At 42.3% G+C, this 20516-nt stretch overlaps 1 protein-coding gene across 2 annotated transcripts in view; it reads right to left on the bottom strand.

Annotated features, from left to right (window-relative positions):
* The window catches only part of CTNND2 (catenin delta 2), a 993502-nt gene that overhangs the window by 549584 nt on the left and 423402 nt on the right, over positions 1 to 20516 (bottom strand). The window contains exon 5 of one of the 2 annotated variants that reach the window (XM_004380288.2): positions 19207 to 19379. The exons of the other annotated variant lie outside the window; for it this stretch is intronic. The gene's annotated coding sequence lies outside the window, so the exon portion shown is untranslated. The remainder of the gene's footprint in view (positions 1 to 19206; positions 19380 to 20516) is intronic. 2 annotated transcript variants of the gene reach the window in all.

Raw genomic sequence — 20516 nt, forward strand, 5'->3', positions numbered from 1 at the left:
GTCGGGCAGGTGGAAGGCGCTGCCCAGGCTGGGCGCGAAAGGCTCCCGCGGTGGCGGCGGCGGCGCGGGCTCAGGCCCGGCCAGGTGCGCCGCGCGGCTTATCGTGCCCTGTGCCCGAGAGAGGAGAGAAGCGCTCTTAGCCAGGGACAAGCGATCGGGAGCCCCCCCCGCCCGCGCACGGCCCGTCCGCTTGGCCAGCTCAGGAGCCCACGCGCTCTAAAGAGCACCAGGGCGCGTGGTACTGAGATGCAAACGCCTCCTAATCGCTTTAAACAGGCTGGCTGGAGAGAGAATGGAAATCACGTCTGACAACTGACACACGTATTTAATTCATTTCTAGGATGCTTCTGGGATAATAGAGGGATCTGCATTAGGCACATAAACATTTTATAAGGCCATCCAACAGGACAATCGTGATCTACCTAGATGGAATCACTGTTAGTTTTCAAGAGAAATTCAAGCATTCAATCCCCTCCAAAAACAAAATGGTCATTTCGTCTGATACATTTTCCACCTCCAAGAACAAACACACTTCTTAGAGTTTATGCCGCTCCTATTACTGCCATGATTCTTCTTTGTGGAAAAGACAAGTTAAAAGGGGCGAAAAACAAGTCACAATAAATACTCTTGGTCTATCAGTATTTAAAAAAAAAATCTAGAGGAATCAGCAATCATGAAAAGAAAAGCCAGCAGAAAAGCCGCCCTTTTCTGGATTTTAAAACTCAGCTCCAAATTGTTCCATCTCTCTCTCTCTAACTGGCTTTTAAGAGCCCCCTGCAGCTGTGTCTTCCAACTGAAAGCCAGTTGCCTCTCATCTATTTAGAAGAACACGAAAGACAACAGGGCCAGAGTGGAGCTGGAGAGAAGGTTGGAGGGGAAAGCACTTTCCTTGAATCTTGTCCAGAGACGAATTTGCATATGAATGAAAACACTACATTGTCAACCACTTCAGGATAGGAGGTCTCAGATCTTCCAGGCTTTCCTGGTAGGGCAGAAAGGTTTGAGAAAGGGCTGGTGGGGGTCTGATTGGACCAAAAGGGAGACAGGAGCTGGGAAGGAAGGTTTTGAAACTAGGAGTAGGGTTCCTGGGGAAGAGGGAGAGAGAAACAAGGAACAGATGCTCTCCATTAAAGTTTCAATTAGCCTCTCCACCCATTTTGGAAAGGCCATTGGCAAATAATAGATGGGCCACTTTCATCTGCACATACACAGCGTTGCAATTTTTATCTGGGATGCTGGGTTTATGTGAAGATCTGTGGAAGTTAACTAATCAACTTAAAACGCTCTAGCGATGGCAGCCTGGGTTGAGAGGGATAAGCACGTGGTTGAAAGGCATTCTCTGTGTCTTATGTGTGTGTATGTATGTATGTATTTACATATGATAGAGATGGGATAAATGAGATACACACACACATATATATTAACTAGACCCAGAAAAGGAGTCCCTGGGTGGCTCAAACAGTTAAGCAGTTGACCCTAGCCAAAAGGTTGGTGATTCGAAACCACCCAGAGGCACCTTGGAAGACAGGCCTGGGGATCGGCTTCTGAAAAGTCACAACCTTGAAAACCCTATGGAGCACAGTTCTCCTCTGCACACATGGGGTTGCCATGAGCTGGAACTGACTTGACAGCAACTAACAACAAGACCCAGACAGTAAATGTTTTGAGTTCACCATGAGGGTAGATTGCAACCTCTCTCTTCTTCAATGATGTGTCCCCAGCAACTAGAACAAGGCCTAAAGTGTATGCTGTAGCTTCACAGCAGAAAATTCCCAGATATCTGCGGAATGAATGAATGATTGGTTAATAAAGCTGGTCCCAGACTTTGACAATGAAGGTTTTTGACAATGAAGGACAGTGGAAAAACTCTGAGGACCTGCTGCACTCACCTTGTACCCCAGACAGATATTCCAGAACCATCCAATCAATGGGGGACTTCTTAGATTTCAGCTTGCTTTTCTCCTAGTAGAATTTCTGAGCATGGAAATGTATAGGTTGAGGTTCTCAAACTTGGCTGCATATTATAATTGCCAGGGGAGCTTTGAAAAATCTTAATATACCGGTCATACCCTAGCCACTTTAATTCAGAGTCTTGACAGGTGGGACCCGAGAGCAGGCTTTTTGGAAGCTCACTAGGTGATTCCAACATGCAGCCAGATTTGAGAACCGGTTGTCCCTAGAGCTGTGGTTTTCAAAGTGTGGTCCCTGTTCCGTTCCAGCTTCAGCTTGAAGCTTCCGTATCAGAGTCAGCACCAACATCACTCCACCTTTACTGAATCAGAAACGCAGGTGGGGAGGAGAAGGGGGTAGGGAATCTTGTCCTGGAGATCTGCTTCCATAAAGATTACAGCCAAGGATACCCTATAGAACAATTATACTCTGTAACACATGGGTTTGCTATGAGTCGTAATTAACTCAACAGCAACTGCAAAGGAGTTCTAGGTATTAACAACAACAACAAAAAAACTTTGCCACTGAGTAAATTCCAACTCATGGTGGCCCCATGTGTCACACAGTAGAACTCCAGAGGATTTTCGTGGCTGTAATCTTTATGGAAGCAGATCACCAGGCCTTTTCTTCCCTGGAGCTGTTGGGTGGGTTTGAACTGCCAATCTTTGGGTTAGCAGCCAGTTGCAGACTGCCGGTGCCACACAGGCTCCTTTTTAGGTTAGCAGTCAAGTGCAAAACTGTATGCACCACGCAGGGACCTTCCAGGTGATGACAGGGCTCCATAAAGATAGAATCTAGAGAAGCTGTGCTCTAGAAGAGGTTCTGACTCAGGTGGTCTGGAGTGGGCCTGGGAGTCTGCATTGTAACAAGCTGCTGGTCTGAGAACTCCTGCTCAGCTGCAGGGAGCGAACATCTTCCTTTCCTTTTCTTCTGAAGCTTAACTGGGGTGCCATGTTAACTGGGGTGTCATGTTAACTGGGGCACCATGTCAACTGGTGTACCATGTCAACTGGGGTGCCATGTTAACTGGGGCAACATGTCAACTGGGGTGCCATATCAACTGGGGCCTGAGTAACATTCAGATGTGCAGAAGCAGCTGCCAAGTGACTGACAGATCTGTGACAGGACTTCCTGACAACCCTTCCAATGGGAGCATGAGGGGGAGAAGTGTCCCACAGGGAAAGGAGAGCCCCCTGCCTACATCAAAACAAATAACTTTTTGTCGTACCTTGGATATATAACAATAATTACCCTGTAGTACATTAATGATGTTATTACCAAATGAAAACCAAACAAAAACCAAACCTTTTGCTGTTGAGTCGGTTTCGACTCATAGCAACTCTACAGGATAGAGCAGAACTGCCCCCATAGGGTTTCCAAGGAGCACCTGGTGGATTCGAACTGCTGACCTTTCTGTTAACAGCCAAACTCTTAAACCACTACACCACCAGGGTTTCCTATTACCAAACAGCACCATTTTTTCAATAAAATAAATACTAAATAAAGTATACCAATATACTAAAACACCACTGTATCAGTATTAATTCTAATATTTCAATATTAGCATCATAGAAATTTTTTGAATAAATTTTACAAACTTTTTTCTTTCCCTGTTGAAGCTTCTCATCTCAGTAGTGCTAACTCTGTTACTATTATTGCCTAAAAACGTTCCTTAAAACCAAACCAAACCAAACTCGTTGCCATTGAGTCCATTCCCACTCATATAGATCCCTTAGGACTAGAAAACCAAGACAGAGCAGAACTGCCCCATAGGGTTTCCAAGGCTGTAATCTTTATGGAAGCAGACTTCCTCGTCTTTCTCTCAACAGAGTAGCTGGTGAGTTCGATTCGCTGATCTAGCAGCTAGCGGCCAAGTGCTTAAGGACTATGCCACCAGGGCTCTTTAAGGTTCCTTAAAGGGCCCCCAGATCTGCAGAAGTTTTGAGAATTGTCACGCTACATCCAGACATTTGGGCAGGCTAGAGCAGCCAATTCAAAAATCTTTTAAATATTCTAGGATCTTAGCGAAATGTTGCCAAAAGATTTTAAAAACAGAAAATAAATTTTTACATGAAAAAAGAAAAAACGAACAATAAAATGTTATATACCCTTTATAATAATGTTATTGGCCACAATGTACCGAAATGCATCTCCTGCAAAAGCTTCTGAATCCATTTGTTTAAAAAGCTAGCAACAATCAAGAAGCTTTCTGAGAGCACCAGGTGTACTGGTGCAGTATCTACAGAGCAGCACTGTCCGGCAGAGCTTTCTGCAAAGCTGCAACTCTTCTAGAGATGCACTGTCCATTATGGTAGCCCACAGCCACTGTGCACTTGAAACGTAGCTAGTGGAAGTGAGGAACTGAGCTTTCATTTGTATTTAATTTTAACTAATTTAAATTTAAATAGCCACATGTGGGCCAGTGGCTACCATACTGGACATCACAGTTGTATAAACCCTCTGTACTTTTTATAATCCAGGGGTGCTAAAGTCCATTCCAATGGCTTAACCAAAAAAACAAAACAAAAACAAAACACATTGCCATCAAATTAATTCTGACTCATAGCAACCCTAGAGGATGGAGTAGAACTGCCCCATAGGGTTTCCAAGTCTATAATCTTTATGGAAGCAGACTTCCACATCTTTCTCTCAACAGAGCAGACAGTGGGTTTGAAGAACCGACCTTTCGGTTAGTAGCCTAGTGCTTAACCACTGCGCCACCTGGCTCCATTCCAATGACTCATAGCAACCCTATAGGACAGAACAGAACTGCCCCAGAGAGTTTCCAAGGAGTGCCTGGTGGATTCGAACTGCCGACCTTCTTAGTTAGCAGCTGTAGCTTTTAACCACTATGCCACCAGCGTTTCCTCCAATGACCTAGACAGTAATAAAAGCATAAGGAAGAGTCTATGGCTAAACAGAGAAATCTGTTGTGTAGCATCAATTGGACAAAGGCAGAGATGTTTTGGGAACTCGTTTCCACTCTTGTGCTTATGTTTTTTTTCCCCATTATGTAATTTCACTTGGCAACTCTTAGTCAGTTAAGGACAGAAAAGGCTGCCCTGCAAGCTTGCTGAGCAATTAATAGGATGGTTTATAACTACCTAGCTCATTGGACTAGATATAACATGAGCACACTTCAAGGTGTACAGAATTTCATCTACTTTACTGTCATACTCAATTCCACCTTAAAAGTGCATTAGTACTATGAAATTGTAAGTCTATTAAAAAAATCCATAAAGTTATAATTCAAATAAAATTCTATTATACCCCTTACCCCCCAGGGATATTTGGAAATGTGTGAGTACAAGACATGAAAACTGAAATATTTGTTACTGATGATGAGATCCTTAAAAGAAAAATAATGATAAAATGTTCAGAGGTATTGGCGGCAGACTGGGCCTCAATAATCACATAATATGGGCTATTAAAAGGGATAATCCCTATTGACGTCTTTATTCTCAGCTGTTTAATCAGTTTCAACCCATGCTGTGGTCACTGGGTGCCTCTGAGTTGATTCCGACTCATAGCCACCCTATAGGACAGAGTAGAACTGCCCATAGGGTTTCCTAGGCTATAATCTTTAAGGGAGCATATTGCCAGGTTTTTTCTCCTGAGGAGCTTCTGGTGGGTTCGAATTGCCAACCTTTCTTTGGCTTAGCAGCCAAGTGCTTAACCGTTGTGCCACCAGGGATCCTTTCTCGACCCACAAGGGTACTTCATTTGTCTCTCTTACACCTTCAAAAGGGGGACCCATCTATGGGAAAATGACAAGGAATCAGATTTTTCACAGATAAGCACCCCATCGAGTAGACACTCTAATAGCTTCTGTGAGGCAGAGGTTGGTGTCCATTAAATGTAATTCCTTTCTTGCTTCCCATTACGATAAATTCTTCAAGAGAAAAACGAACATGACTTCAAATTCCTATAGACAATTCGTATACATTATACCACAAGTTTAAAAAAAGGTATTTTTTTAAATGATGTATGAACAATATATACAACTCATAGAAGCTCTTATGAATTAAATATTTCATCTATATTATTGCCTACATGTAAGTTTTAGGTGGGTCAGATTTAGGATATAACGTAGTTGTAAATTTTATATTTGTGTGTATGTGTGTGTTGTGTGGTACACTGAGGCCTCCTGTTTAATACTGCAGTGCGTTTTTACCCACTTTATAGAACTGTTTCAGAGAAAGACATATTTTTCAGTGTAGTAGAAAGAATATTGGAAAGGGAGGGACAGTTGGTGTAAGAACTGGTAAGGATGGCAGAGAGAGGAGGCATGTCTGACCCCTGCCTCATAGAAATCAGCTTTCAGCCGTTGATCTTGAGTCTCCTTCCCCCTTGTGAAGTTAGAGGAGGTCAGACGCTGCCCCCGTGTTGTATTTAGACTCTGATAACATGGTGCTCTTGAACTGGAACGAAGCATCGACCTCAATACCAAGCCTGGTTGTTTCTTGATACCTTCACGTTGTATTTTCTATAAACAGAGTCGGGGCAGCAGAAGGGAGGTACAGGGAAAAAATTCTTGTGACTTGGAAACTTATTTAGCCTTCATTCTTTCGGGATTTGGCAATGCAAAAAAAAAAAAAAAGCTTATAGCCAGTTCACAAGAGACTTCACAACCTGCACCCTTTCAGGAATCTGGACTTCAGATCATGAGGAAAGCAGTGTCACTAACCAAAACCACACTTTATAAGCTGGTCTGTGATTTACAGGCAGTCCTTTTGAGGATGCACAGAGACCTGCCAACTCCCCCGGAATCGCAGCCCTAACTCCGGGACGAGAGAAGCATCTGCCCAGGATGCTGGGCAGCCAGGCCGAGGAGGTTAGGAATGTGGAGCTACAGTCCTGGTTCCTTGGCTTCTCAGGGGCGAGCTTAATGACTCGCGATCAGCGGTCTGCTCACCCCCCTACTGGACTCATTGCTTTTCACTTCCCTGAGGTTGCAATCAGACTGGCACACCTTGTAATGACTGATGCCTCCCTCTCTGCAGACAACACTGACTGATGGTGACTAAGGTCACTGTTGGTAACAGAGGTCCCAGGCGAACACAGTGTCACAAGAGGCTGAGGTGGAGAGAACAGTGTCAGAGGAAGGCAAAGCCACCAGGGTCGGGTCCACACAGGAGTCAAAGCACATGAACATGACCATCAGACTTGGTGACAAGGAGTTGTGGCTGGTGTTTGGGGGCACTGCCTCAATGCCAGGAAAATTTAAGTGGTGGCTGGGTGATAGGAAAATAGAAGCAATGATTGAAGAATATTCTTTCAATGAGTTAAGAAACCCAGAATGAGTTTTGTTACTGAAAAATTGGGCACGACTTTAAGATGGATTGAACTGTGTCCCCCTGAAATATGTGGTGGAATCCTAACCCCTATTCTTATGGATGTAATCCTGATTGGAAATAGGGTTTTCTTTGTTATGTTAAAGAGGCCATACCAATGTAGGGTGTGTCCTAAACGACTCACTTCGGACTTACAAAAAGAGATTAGACACAGATGAGGGTACAGACTGGGGGAGACAGATACCATGTGAGGATGGCCAAGAACCAAGGACCCAAGGAACATCCAGGGCTACCAATAAGCTGGGAATCAACATGGCTGAGGCCCTTATTTGGACTTTCAGCCGCGAGAACTGTGAGGAAATAAGTTTCTGTTCTTTAAAGCCACCCACTTGTGGTATTTGTGTTACAGCAACACTAGCGAAGTAAGACTGCGATGGTTAATGTTACGTGTCAACTTGGCTAGGTTATGATTCTCCGTGGTTTGGCAGACACTGTGTAATCACGTCCCACTGTGTCATCTGATGGGAGCAGCCAATCCGCTGGAAGAGGCGTTTCCTTGGGGGTGTAGCCTGTACCTATTATATAAACAAATGTTCTGGCAAAGCTTGCCCTCTTTCTTACCTGTACTTTTCTTGTTGCTTGACCTGGTTCTTGGGACATGAGAAGCCTGAAGCCTGCTGCCTCACCTGCCAATTTTGGATTTGTCACCCCTGCAACTATGGGAACCGGCAGGAGCTGTCAGCCTGTCAGATGCCTTCAGCCTGCTGCCTGGCCTCTGGATGTGGGACTCCACAATTGTGTGAGCCATTTCCTTGACGTACATTTTTCTATATATATGTCTATAAACACTGGTTCTGCTCCTCTAGAGAACCTAGACTAAGATAAGGACAGACGCTATCTTTGAACAAGTACAGTTCTAAATATACTCTGGTAACACAGTTTAGTAATATCAGCTATGTGCTGTGGATGAAAACTTTTGAAAATGTGTTGAACTTCCCTAGGCTAAGTTTCTATATGGCTTAAGGTCTGCACAAGCATAAGGACAAGGCCATTTACTTTCGCTACTTTGAAACAAGAAGAAATCATTAACTACAAAATGCAAACAGCCTTATTTACGTATTGTATGAAGTTTTCCTATAATACAATGCAATTAAAAAGAATTCACCTATCCAATTATGTGTTATCTCCTAGAACATGCCCCCTGGGATTTAATAAATTTGTTTGAACAAAACTATCACTGCTCACAAAATTTTGACAACTTCTTTTTAGAAACCGTTTTCAGAAGGAATGTCACTCTTTAAAATAACTTCAAAGGTAGTTGTGGAGTAAGGAACTTAACCTTGCCCAAAGAGAGGACCAGCTTTTGCCCTTGGCTCCTGGGAGGTGATATCCAAGCCCTTGGAATGTCCTTCCTCATGAAAAGGGCCTTTGCTCACCTGGGGGCCTGGGCCATGCCGGATAGTCTAACACTGTGACTCCTGGTGGGACTTTGTGTCACGTGGTATCAGCCTGACCTCTAGAGGGGCTGGAGACAGAGGTCAGTCACATGGGAAGTAAACATGTCTATGTGATGAAGCCCCAATGAAGACTCGACACCAAAGCTTGGGTGCGCGTCCCTGGCTGGCAATATTCTGTGGGTATTATCACATATCATTGCCTGAAGGAATTGATGCTGTCCTTGGCTCCACAATTACATTGGGCAAATCTGCAAAACATCTCTTTAAAGTGTTGAAAAGCAAAGATGTCACTTTGAAGACTAAGGAGTGCCTAATCCAAGCCATGGTATTTTCAACTGCCTCATATGCGTGCAAAAGCTGGACAATGAATAAGGAAGACTGAGGAAGAATTGATGCTTTTGAGTTATGGTGTTGGCGAAGAATACTGAATATACCAGGGACTGCCAGAAGAATGAACAAGTCTGTCTTGGAAGAAATATAGCTAGAGTGCTTCTTGGAAGGTAGGATAGTGAGACTTCCTCTCGCATACTTTGGACATGTTATCAGGAGGGACCAGACCCTGGAGAAGCACATCGTGCTTGATCAGCGAAAAAAGAAAGACCCTAGATGAGATGGATTGACACAGTGGCTGCAACACTGAGCTCAACATAACGATTGTGAGGATGCCGCAAGACCGGGCAGTGTTTCGTTCTGTTGTACACAGGATCGCCGTAAGTCGTAACCAACTTGACAGCACCTAACATCAACAACAACCTGGTTGTACAGGAAGAGGTTACATTTGTAAATATCCTGGACTCTGCCATATAGTGCCCTCTTCCCTTGGCTAATATCCTTCACTGTAAAAAAACATAACCATGAGTATACCAGCATTCATTGAGTTTTGTGGGTCCTTCCACAAAATTGAAATTGAGGGTGGACTTGGGGACCCCTGAACTTCACTTGGTGTGAGAAGTAAAGGCAGTCTTGTGGATTGTTTCCTGTCTTTGCAGTAGGAAATTCTGGCACTGTGAGAAAGGTTTGATTTTGAAAATACTTCACCCTCCAGGAAAAAAAAAAAAAGAGAGAGAGAAATGAAGAGCCTTGTTTGTTGAGTCTATTGAGGAGTACTGGCTTTGGTAAATACTAACTTGTAACAAAAAGTCAAGTAGAAGGTCAGCAAAAAAGAGGAAGACCCTCAAGGAGATGGATTGACACAGTGGCTGCAACAATGGGCTCAAACACAGCAACAATTGTGAGGATGGCACGGGACTGGGCAGTCTTTCATTCTGTTGTACACAGGGTCGCTATGAGTTGGAATAACAACAACAACACAAAGAGACAACGTCTATTCACAGCTCACGCACCGACCCTGAAGTTATCACCACTGGAGTAGTTAATGTTGGTGAGGAAAGAAGAGCTGGTTTACCAGGTGATGACTTCCTCATTAACATCAAAAAGTGGTAGCCAGGGCAAATTAAACTCACATAATTGAAAAACTAAGGCACGGAAAAGGAATTCCTTTCCTTATTACAAAGACTATAAGAGCAACTATATAACCCTGGGATAATAATGGAGACCACTGCTACTTCCTTCTCTTTGCCTGAGGTCCCAACATTAAAGGACACGGCGGAGAGGCAGAGGTAGGTAGGTAGACATGCAGACAGACAGATAGATAGACAGATCAGAATGAATGAATCTTGCAAATCCTGCTGTGCCTGCCTCTTTACCTAGAAGGTTAGAAGGTTACAGCAGATCCCCAGGTCTCTAAGCCACTAGTACAAATGGTGGGATAGAATATTGCATCCTTGGTTACTAGCTTTTCCTTCCTTTTGGCTTCCTTTTAATAAAATGTATGGTTAAGGTCATCATTGATAAATAGTCTGATAAGTATTTCATAGGGCCATTTCTCTAGTCTATTGGTGGAAAGAAAAATAGATACGAAAGATATAAAACAATGACAAGCGTTTTATACAAATGTATCTTAAGGAACACATAGAGGAGGCATTTCTTGATGGCAACTTTTCTTAAAAACTACAAAAGCATTGCCAAAAATTTACTACATAAAACTTACATTTCATCAAGAGATTCAAAATGTACTGTAACTTTAATAATCCAATATTTGCTCAAAAAGGAAAAACTACAGTAAACCACGAGCACATTCTCCCTGCAATGAGAAATATTTCAATTATTGAAGCCAGATAACATATCCTTAACCTGGAAAGGAACAAGGAAGGGAGAAGATTTTAAAGCACAGCAATAAATTAAAAAAACCAAAACCCAAAAAACCAAACCCGGTCGAGTCAGTTCCGACTCATAGAGACCTTGTAGGAAGGACAGAGTGGAACTGTCCACGTGGTTTCCAAGGCTTTAATCTTTACAGAAGCAGACTGCCACATATTTCTCCTGTGAAGCGGCTGGTGAGTTCGAACCGTCAACCTTTCAGTTAGCAGCCGAGTACTTAACCACTACACCACCAGAGCTTCTTGTAAAGCATTGAATACTACAAAAAACAAACGAACAAAAACCTGTTGCTATCGACTCAATTCCAACTCATAGCAACCCTACAGGACAGAGTAGAACTGCCTCTTAGGGCTTCCAAGGCTGTAAATTTTTATGGAAGCAGACTGCCACATCTTTCTCCCCAGGAGCTGCTGGTGGGTTCGAACTGTGGATATTTTGATTAGCAGCTGAGTGTTTAACCACTGTACCACCAGGGCTCCTAAAGCAATAAACAGGGACTAAAAATAAGCAGTAATCTTAAGCCTATTTTTAAAACAAATGTATTGCAGTTTCCCAACCAATATATGTCCAAGAATATATGTAAAAGAGCATGATTTCTACTCTGCTGCATAATGTATACCTTCTACACTAAAAATATCACTGCAATGTTGTATCTTCCAAGTTTGTGACTTTTCTCTAACGACAACTTCTTTTGTAATTAAAGCAAACCAGAGTCATGTCTCACTAGTTGTCTCTGTAATCCTGTTAATGGACTGAATTGTGTCCCCCCGCATAGATAAACAGAGTCAGACACAAGGAAGAAAGCAGACACCACATGAAGATGCAGCTACAAGCCAAGGCACGCCAAGAAACGCCCAGGGCTACCAGACACTGGAGGCGCCAAAGAGGGATCTTCCCCTAGAGCTGACAGGGAGAGAGACTGTGGTCCTGCTGAACCTCTGAATTTGGACTTTCAGCCTCCAGAACTGTGAGAAAATAAATTTCTGTTCTTTAGAGCCACCCACCTTGGTGGCACAATGGTTAAGTGCTTGGCTGCTAACTGAAAGGTTGGTGGTTTGAACCCACCCAGCACCTCTGCGGGAGAAAAGACCTGGCAATCTGCTTCTGTTAAGATTGTTGTTATTGTGTGCTGTCAAATAGATTCTGACTCACAGTGACCCTACAGGACAGAGTAGAACAACCCTAGGGTTTCCCTAGGCTGTCGTATTTACGGGAGCAGACTGCCACATCTTTCTCCTGCAGAGTGAATGGTGGATTAGCAGCTGAGTGCTTAAGCACTCTGCCAGGAATATGGGGCTGTTCTACTCTGTCACATGGGGTCACTATGAGTCAAAAGTTGACCTGATGGCATCTAACAACACCACCTTGTGGTATTTTGTTACAGCTGCCTTAGGAAACTAACACAAAGCCTTTCAGTTATAATAATCAATGCAACAATGGCTTATTGGAAACTTGTTCCTCATCTGCACCACGTGGGTTGCTGCAGTCTACCCACTCCATCCCCAGGGCTCCCATCTCCTGTCTTCACATCCACCCACAGGTGACTGCACCCATAAGCAGTGCTCCCAACACAACGAACCCACTGCTCTGTGGCGAAGTAAGCAGATGGTGTATTTGTAATTATGATATAGCATAAATGAGCGCTTTTTAAAACACAAAGCTAGTCCAACATTAACGAAATAGTCCAGATTGAAAAGAAATGGAAATTTTCCTTGAGAAAAGCTGATTGCTTTTCTAGGCTATCCAACACTATCGAGTGTTCAGTTTTATTTTACAGAACTATCATATGATTCTTAACTTCCGGCAGCAAGCAGCCCATTTCTCTGAGTGCGGTTGTATATTCGCTTGCTTCGGTTCTGCTGGAGAACATGACAATGGTTTAAAAATCTTTAGGATCCTGTGCTACTTTTGACAGTGCTCCATATACAGATGTACACTTTCCTATTTCTTGCATATTTGTTTCTGTAAGGGATGCAATGCTGGGTGAGACTATGTTAAGCCTGACATGGGGAAGAAACCAACATTTTTAGAGCAATTAGTTTATACAGACAGTTTTTATGTTCAGCATTTCACATAATCCATGAGAAATTATATGTGAATGGCAACAGACAAAACCTAGAGGACAGCCAACTTCTTTATTCTCTAACCCACCCACAATTCTCTGTAGCCTAATTGTAAAGAATGGGGCTGGTTTTCAAGGAACCTGAAGAATACTTGGTGACCCCAGGGTCGCTTATTAGGGATAAGGAGATAAATTTTGCATGGTTTTTACTCTCATAGTGGGGCAATGTAATGGGAAGAAACAGATTCATAGGCAACTAATTAGGATATCATGCATGATATGACAGAATGATGCTTTTAACACATAAGTCAGATCATGTTGTTCCTCTGCTCAATGTTCACTGGCTCCGCATTTCCCTCTGAGGAAAAGACAAGATCCTCACAATGACCCACCTGGTCACCCATTACCTTGCAAACACTCGCCTGCCACTTCTTCTCTCTGCACTCGGTTCTAGCCACCCTGCTGGCCTTGCCGCCCATCCACATGCCGGGCTGCTCCAGCCGTGGCCCTTTGCAGCTGCTGACCCCCAGGGAGCCTCACAGCTCATTCCTCTCCATCAAGTCTTTGCCCCAATGTCACCTTCCCCGCAGGCTCTAAATCCTGCCATGCCCCAGCCTGTACTTTGGATCTCCATCTTCCTATTTTGTATTCCATTCTTCCCCATAGTAATCACGGCCGTCTCACATACTGTGCAATTTACTTACTCATTGTGTTGATTTTCTGAGTCCCCACTCCTTGCCGATAGACTATAAGCTCCTTGAGGACAGGGTCATTGTCTTTTTTTTTCCACTACTATATCCTAATCACCTAAAATATCTCCCGACATACAAGGGACACACAATAAATGTCTTGAATACAATAAAGAATAAACCAGAGGTATACAAATGGAGGGGAGCCTGGTGGCGCAGTGGTTCATGCTCTCAACTGCTAACCTAAAGGTTGGTGGTACGAAACCACCAGTGACTCCAAGGGACAAAGAAGTGGCAGAAAGATTTACAGCCTTGGAAACCCAATGGGGTCGCTATGAGTCGGAATCACCTAGACGGCAGTGGATGGAACTGAAACCCAGAGGACAAGGAGCTCTGTTAGGACTGGGGCACCTGAAGAGTTAACACCAAGGTGAGGGTTGACCTGGAGGATGAAGGGAGGGATGGAGGTGGAGTCTACACATTCTGTCAGAGAACAGGGCTTTCATCCCAGCTGAGCAGAGTGATGCTATGGGGATGAGGAAAAGGATAACTGAAATCTGCTCCTGTCGCCTCCTGGGAAGGCCTGCGGTCTGATGGGAAGGGTCTTACACTCTCTCTCCGTCAGTCTACCCCCCATGAACTCATTTTTGAGTCTTAGGAGGATCAGGTTCAAGGACTTTAGTTGGGATAATGTCAGAAAACTAATATTTTTTGGCAATTTCATAACCCATACCTTTTACTTTCAGACTGATGTGGTCGGGCAATGCTGGTTATGTGCATTTTGCCAGGGCCGAGCAAAGAGCCTGGTGATGATCACACAATAAAGGTTTGTTATGTGGAATAAACTAGAAGATTTTTTTCAACTGAAATTAGTATCCTTGGCGTTTATAATACTCCGGTGAAACTGCATTCAGAAATGATTTATGAGCCAGATAGAAAATCATTTGCCTTACTTTAGAATTACACTTTCTTCTTTTTTTTGGCAAAGAACTGGTTTTGTGTTGCTAGATCATTGACCTTATTAATGGGGCCTGGCACCTGTTAACTATACTTTGAACTTTACTAGCTCTGTTGGTACTTTATGACTACAGGATATTCTAAAAATTCATCTAACCTTGAAGGAATGAAATTTAACACCATTCAGACTACTGAAAAGACTGTACCCCAGGCTCTAAAAACAGCACACACATAGAGGTATTGCAAAGATGAACTGGACAAGGGAGACGTTACTGGAATAGGAGGTGGTCTCCCCGCTTTCAAGGGTCTAACACTAAACTGAGAGTAAAAATACTGGTTTGCTTGGTAAACAGTTCTCTAACATTTGAAGTCACAGGTCCCATGTTGTTGTGAGCTGTTGTTGAGTCGATTCCAACTCATGGTAACCCTTTGTATAGGGTGTTCAATGAAACATGTCTTTCCTACTGCACCACATAGCTAAAGTAAACCATGGTACCAATATCAGCCACAGAGCTTAAATAATGAAGAACTGAAATATTCACCAATGCCCACAATCCTGTTAGTCCAGTGCACTGAAGGCATTTTTTGAATACTCAAGAATTACTGGTTTGAATATTCAGCTTTCTTCAGCCCACTCAGGTCCTAGGGAAATTAGTATTCCAGTACCCTTTGTCTCAAACTTCAGGTATAATCTTGAATATTCACATTTATTGATGGCTTGAAAGTACACATCTGATGACTTCAACTGCATAACTTTCATATTTTACAACTTAGTAACACTTTCTAATTAAACTTTAAAGTGGATTTGACTTTTTAATGTAAGGTTCAGTCCTGTCTTTTTGAACTTCTGTATTTTACTCCATGCCAATTAGCAGATGATAGAATATCACTGACTCCTACCGGTGTAGAATGTCCGTGGAAGTAGACAAATCACCATATTGCTTTTCCATGTTTACAGGCCTCTTAGTAGATGCAAGCTGTAGACATATTTTACTGGAATGGCCAATATATAAACAGAAAAACTACAAAACGCTTCCTCGTGGAACTCTTAGATTTCAATTCAGTCAAGATCATGTACCCATTCTTACTGGTGCTGCCTTAAAATGGTACACGACAACTCTTGAAGCCCAGAGAAGTTTGCGTCTTCTCATCTTTAAAATGTAGATGAAAACACAACCCTCTGGAGAGGTTTAAATAAGAGGATGTATTTATAGAGTTTACTTCTAGGTGCTCGATAAGTGGTAGCTATTAATTTTATAAGAAAGCCTTGATTTAATAGCTAGTGATTACATATCTAAGTGTGAATGGGGCTTGCAAGATGCTCACAGAGTTCACTGATAAGCTGACTGATTTTTTATTTTATATGGATATTTCCATTTACCATGATGGTCAGCCATAGGTACAATGATTTTTTTTTTTTTTTTTTTTGAGTTGACTCACTGTACTCCACTCAAATTATAGGAGTCTTTGGTATTTGTTAGAGCCCTGGAAGCTTAGTGGTTAAAGAGTCTGGCTGCTAACCAAAAGGCTGGCAGTTCAAATCCACCAGCTGCTCCTTGGAAACCCTCTGGGGCAGATCTACTCTGTCCTGTAGGGTCGTTATGAGTCGGAATCGACTTGACGGCAATGGGTTTGGTTTGGTGTTTATAAAAAAGGTCAAGCATGAGCAATAAAAGAGTTCAAGATAGAAATAACAGAAGGCAGAGCTTTGTTATTTTACTAGCTATCTATCTTAGAAGTGCTAGGAAACTGATGAAGGCTAAGTTCATGTATTTTATAGGCTAATTTCAGTGTAAAATATTCCTTATTTCACAATGCGGCCCCTTAGATCTAGAAGGTAGGCCAGATTTAAGGATAAACGAAGGGCTGTAACACACCAGTTTGCTTTCAAAGAAGTCCAGAGTGTATTCTACCCATGAGCAGTTTACCATGGTCAGCGAGTCAGTATAGACGGAAACAAGAAAAATAGCTCCACTCCAGAACGGGATGTTTTTGAGAGGAAAACAGGCTATACCTAGAAAGAGAAGTCATATAGATTCTGTTTCATCTTTTAATAAAATAAAATTAGATTTTAAAAATCTGATACTATTTGCTATGCTAAAAGGACCACCCAGTGTTTCAAACATTATATAATGTGCATATGTAATGAATATACCATGGACTGTCAGAAGAATGAACAAATCTGTCTTGGAAGAAGTACAGCCAGAATGCTACTTAGAAGCGAGGATGGCAAGACTTCATCTCACGTACTTTGGACATGTGATCAGGAAGGACCAGTCCCTGGAGGACATCATGCTTGGTGAGGTAGAAGGTCAGCAAAAAAGAGGAAGCCCCTCAACCAGATGGAGTAATACAAGTGGCTGCAACAATGGGCTCAAACATATCAACGTTTGTGAGGATGGCACAGGACCAGGAAGCTGGAAGTGTTTTATTCTGTTGTTCATAGAGTCGCTATGAATAGGAATGGACTCAACAGCACCTAACAACAACACACATAATGAAATAATGACTGTTTGGTGTGTGTGTGTGTGTCTCAACCTTTTTTCCAATGAATTAAAAATTGTTTTTACACATTCCCTCATGTATCCTTTCAAATTCCTGTAAGGTAGATAGCACAGACCAATGTTCTCTAAAGAGCAGAGAGCCTATAGCTAGGAAATAGAACCATCCAGGCATATCCCCTGTGTCACCTCCATAAAATCAGAGACTTGGACTCAAGACTCCCGAGGCCCTTTCCCACTACCACATCTCCATTTCCTCCATTCCAATGGGAGAATAGCACACCTTTATTGCTCCATTCAAATGGGGTGGCACTGCTCGAGGTCCTGAGGTCTGAGGTCCTGCGCTGAGCCACAGCGAAAGGCAGATGCCTCTTCTCAGTGGGATGTTTTATTTATCACCCCCTTTTATCCATGGATCCCACAGCTCAGCATCAAGGGAAGGTAAAAATTACAAACCACTGCTGCACAAGGCAATCATATTCTAAAAACACTGCTGGGTCAATAATTTAAATGTAATGAGACTTTCCAGCTTATGCTTGAATGATGTCCATATTACATAAAATGAACATCTCCTGGTGATTACACTCTCCCATCTTAACTCTCCTTGCCTCTTGCCTTTCTGCAGCCACTTCTTGGGGGCCGCGTGGACTGTCAGGTGCTGCTGATACAAAGAGAAAAATGGCTGGTCATTGCCCTCAAGTAGCTTTCAGTTTAGTTGGAGAAAATCACATGGATGAATAATAACAATAAAATGGTGTGAGCAGAACCAGTGATAGAGGTGGGCTCAGGAGTTAAGAGGAGCTGGGTGGTGGGTAGCGTGGACAGAGAAGGGTTCCTGGCAGAGGGACTGCCCGACAAACATATATGAGGTGCAACTGAGCTCATGAGGTGAAGGGACGGCCTGAAAGATGAGGGTTCTCCATTGCAGGAGCAAAAGCACAGACAACTAAGCATCAGCGTAAATCGTTCATAAGGGTCTCTTGCATCCAAAGATAAGTTTAAAATAACTTAAAATGGTTCTCCATTATGTTGACTCTGGTGGGTTGATCAAATATAGCTTGCACTCCAAAATCATAAAAACAAAATTCTGGCTATATATATATATAGCTATATATATATATATATATATATATATATATATATGTATATATATATACAGAGAGAGAGTATATACATTTAGCTCAGCTGCTAAACAAAAACTCAGCAGTTCAAACCCACCCAGTGGCTCTGCTGGAGAAAAGACCTGGTGATCTGCTCCTGTAAAGACTGCAGCCTAGAAAAGTCTATGGAGGGAGTTTACTCTGTTACATGAGGACAGTATGAGTTGAAATTAACTCAATGACACACAAAAACAACATCTCAATCTATATCTATCTTTACACCTTTCTCTCTCTATATATATACATTACAACTTTGACATCTTTCTTGAAAAAAAAAAAAATCATTCCCAGATTAGTATGCACTTCTTCCTACCAATAGTTGGCTTTAACTGCAGCTGATGATACTTTAAGATACTATCAGATCTTATAGTATCAGTGATAATATAAGAATAAGTGCATGCCTTAAAGAAACAATTATGAGCACATTTGAAAATCAGAGTTGACAAAGTATAAGTATTCCTAAATCTTCAGAACAGTTTTGTATACTTGATTCTGTACTTATGCTAAGGTTATTTATAAATTTAACCCAAAGAAACAATTCCATGCTTTTAGGAGAAAAAAAACACTCCATATATTTTTCAGGTGCACTCACAAACTCAGAAAATACATCATGTTTACATCACACATAGACAAAGATATATAGTAGCTAGACACACATTCACATATTTACACATGAATACATGCACATACACAGAGCAAGCAACTCACAGCTATTCCTAAACAAAACAGGTTTACATTTCAGTTTTACTCTATCATCATAGTTAATTATTCATTTCCTTAATTTGCAGCACTGAAGGTATCTTGAAGAACTTTCGAGACACACCTACAGAAAGGTAGGAGTGGGTTCCCACATGCGTGCCACATCCACGTCCCCACCTGTCCCCTTGGTACCCATGGATGGTCCCCATGCACATACCTGGCTGAAGCTCTGGGCAGCAGCTCGGCCCTGTGCGCTGCGAGTGGGGAGCTGCGCTGGGGCCGCTTCACCCAGGGCCAAGGTCTGGTTGCTATGGTAGCTGGCCGGATACTGGAAGGACCCTTCAGGTTTGGAATTGAGCTGAAGTGCACTCTGGGAGAGCAGGCTGGGCCCTACATTGAAAGTCATTTAGAGCAGTCAGTGATGGTCTCAACGAAGCAGAAATGACATTATTTATTGAGAGTAGCTGAGAATTAACCCATGTACATGATTCCAGACATTTATGCTTTGAATTCTGAGAACCAAAATGACCATATAATTCGACTCCAGCTCAAAAATGAGATTTTTTTTGGCAGTGTAAAAGTTCTCAAAAGAGTAGATTTTTCAAATGATCTCATCCTGACCTACATAGAGACATTTCTTTCTATGAGATAAATTAATTAATCAAGTCGGTATTTTTGGAGCAGACAATATCAGAAATATTTGAAATAATTTAAAAGCCGACTTTTTGGTACATGTTAATTGCATTAATATGATTACAATTTCTATTTAATTATCAGGATGCTAAAACACTAGAAACCTTCCCATCAGTGACAAACTCGATTGTCTAAACAGTGATGTAATACCTCTGTGCCTGAAGGGTAGACAGTGTTTAAAATATTAATAGCTATTCATAGAATATAGAATTCTCCCTGATCTCACATAATCTCGGATGACGAGCTATCGTTGCCATCTCACTAACACACAGTTAGAGAACAGAGAGAAGATACAGTGTTAAAATTGGTACTGCTAATGTGGATGATACTACAAGCGATGCGGAAATGAGAATCAGTCCCGGCCTTATAATTTAATCACATGTTAGCAGAAGAAATCTTGTTTATTTTTTTAGGTTCTGTTTAGATAGGACTCTTTTCCTGTCAATCCAAGTTAATCCTCATTTTGAGGATTAAAAGAAGTATAGAGAAGTGTAGGTACAGTTGTTTTCCTCGTGTGTGTTTGAAATGGGTTAGAGTAAACAGAGCAGACTACAGGGGACAAACTTGGCAATACAAGTTTTCCTTTTTTTTACTTTGTTCCCATACAAAAATTTATACATACACTGTTATGTGACTCTAATTGCTCTCCCCATACTATGACAGCCTATGACAGCACACTCCTCCTTTCCACCAGATTCCCCATGTCCATTCAACCAGCTCCTAACCTTCTCTGCCTTCCCAGCTCACCTCCAGACAGAAACTGCCCATTTAGTCTCTTGTATCTACTTGAGCTAAGAGGCACACTCCTCACGAGTATCACTTTATGTCCCACAG

The sequence above is a fragment of the Trichechus manatus genome, unplaced genomic scaffold, assembly GCF_000243295.1.
Source record: "Trichechus manatus latirostris isolate Lorelei unplaced genomic scaffold, TriManLat1.0 scaffold00072, whole genome shotgun sequence".
Classification (NCBI taxonomy): domain Eukaryota; kingdom Metazoa; phylum Chordata; class Mammalia; order Sirenia; family Trichechidae; genus Trichechus; species Trichechus manatus.